This window comes from Zingiber officinale, chromosome 8B (genome assembly GCF_018446385.1).
Source record: "Zingiber officinale cultivar Zhangliang chromosome 8B, Zo_v1.1, whole genome shotgun sequence".
NCBI classification, from domain to species: Eukaryota; Viridiplantae; Streptophyta; class Magnoliopsida; order Zingiberales; family Zingiberaceae; genus Zingiber; species Zingiber officinale.
The window spans coordinates 108715614-108717922 of NC_056001.1; the positions used below are offsets into that span (position 1 = coordinate 108715614).

The 2309-nt window shown below is 40.1% G+C and overlaps 1 non-coding gene across 1 annotated transcript; it reads right to left on the reverse strand.

Moving 5' to 3' along the window:
• Window positions 1-1770: 1770 nt before the first annotated feature.
• Window positions 1771-1876, reverse strand: LOC122018256. Its single transcript, XR_006121683.1, has one exon. It is a non-coding gene; the product is annotated as a small nucleolar RNA R71 (small nucleolar RNA).
• Window positions 1877-2309: the final 433 nt, after the last annotated feature.

The window sequence follows — 2309 nt, forward strand, 5'->3', positions numbered from 1 at the left end:
GGCAGCTTGGAGGAGGTATAAAAGGGTCAAGAACCCTATTCTTGGGTTCATCTTTGGTTCGGGGACTTCGTCCCTCTCCTTGGGAAAGAGTTTTCTCCTTCGGGGGAAACCCTAGAGCTTCATCCACCGCCGTCCCTTGACGTTCCGTCTATCTCCAGAGCAAGGAGGCATCCCCAAGACATCGGAAATCTCGGCAAGCATTGCTTCTTCCCTTCCTTCTCATATCAAGGGTTGTAAGTATGTTCTTCTTTATGTTTTGGGGTTGTTCTTCCCCCAAAATGGAGTAGACATCCTCTTCTAGGATTAGGAAGTATTTGTAATATGATGGAGATGTAGAACTATGTAGATTCGCCTTGTTTCTATTCAATGATCTGTTGATGCCTTGTTCGTGCTTGATGAGTTGCGTGTGTGCCATGTTTACGTTTCTATGCTTTGATTGCTTGATGTGGAGGATTTTTGATCCCGCAAAGGGGATACCTTAGAGTGTATTGACCAAGGTACCCTAGTGACAGGGGTAACCCTTTCCGGACGTCTAAGACGTTCCCTTAAAAGGAGAAAAAATCCCTTAGGAACTGCTGCTCTTGTAAAGAGAGTGCTCTAGATCGTATAACCGAGGGGCCCTAGTGACATGGGTAACCCGTTCACGGACGTCTAGGACATTCTCTTGAAGGGAGAGGCAATTCCTCCATAAGGAGGTAGGTAAGCCTTATCCTTATTGTTATTTACTAGATGTGTATCCCAGTGATATACCGAGACGCCCGCGTGACAAGGGGGTTAACCGTTATAGGATTTCACAGGGATCGTCTCTATTTAATACTTAGGGATATTGACCAATCTAACTTCCTATAAGAGCATGGACATAGAGGGCAGAAACTAAGCAATCTATGTAGTATCTCCTAGTATTACAATGAAACCGAAATCCTAGAATCCATCTCCTGAAGCTCATTCCATCCAAGATCAGTTCTTTCTCTTTCTCTCATCCTTCTCTTTCCCTTTTCAATCACCCTCGTTAGTTTGCAAACGCCAAAGCCAGCTTTCGACCGTCTAGATAACTTACCTTGCGACATCTCTAGTGCTTAATCAACAGTCCCTGTGGATTCAATATTTTTATTACTGACAACGAAATCGTACACTTGCGATTGCGTAACAAGTTTTTGGCGCCGTTGCCGGGGATTGTTCGCATTACCATTAGTAGATTAACAATTTAGTTAATCTAGACTTGTGAATAGTTTTTTGTTTTTCCATTTTCATAACTAAAAAAAAACTACATTTCCTTTCTTGTCTTTAAATTCTGTATTTATTTTTTTTTCACATAGCATTTTACTTCTTGTCTTTCTTTTTTTCCCTTTTTTAATTCTTCTCATAAATATTTTTTCTTAGATACCATGAGCGCTAACATGTCAAGCAGGTCCTTAAGAGATTTCTCTGCACCCATTTCTATAAGATTTTTATCTCCCATTGTGCAGCCTCATATTGAAGCAGAAAGTTTTCAACTAGACCCAGAGTTAATTTCCATGATACAAGGTCATAAATTTGGAGGAGAAGTATCAGAAAGTCCTTATCTGCACTTTGAGAGATTTTTAGAGCTTTGTGATATGGTGGACTATGAAGGAGTGTCAGCGGATGCAGTTCGATTGATGGCATTTCCTTTCAGTATCAAGGACAAAGAAAGGACTTGGTTATATTCTCTTCGTCCTCAAAGCATCACAAGTTGGGAACAATTGGAGCAGCAATTTCTGAATCATTTTTTCCCTCCAAGCAGAACAATCTACATGAGGAGTTGCATCACAAATTTTGTTCAAGCAAATGGAGAATCTTTATTTGAAGCATGTGACAGATTCAAGAGTCTACAAAGGCAGTGCCCTCACCATGGCTTGGAGAAATGGTTGATTCTACACATATTCTATAAGGGGATTTCTTTTTCAGATAAGTGTTTGTTAGATTCATCAACTGGAGGTTCATTTATGGACAAGAGTTTAGAAGAAGCTTATACATTAATTGATCAAGTGACATTGAACCTCCATGGATGGTCGAGCAAAAATTGGATGGAATTTCCCTCAGAAACTCAAGAAGTACAAGCCATATATACTAGAGAGCCTGTCAAACGAAATACAATTCAACCACCCAAGAATGTCGAATTTCGGAAGTCATAGAGTGAGGAGTTCAAACATTTGGGGGCAAAGATTGAGAGCATAGTTTCAAAATGGTTCAAAGAAGATCCCCCTCCTACACAAATAAGATCTAGTGAAAAGTGTAATGATAGTAAGTTGAGGAGCGACAAGAATCATGAAAAACTTCTGAAAATTGAC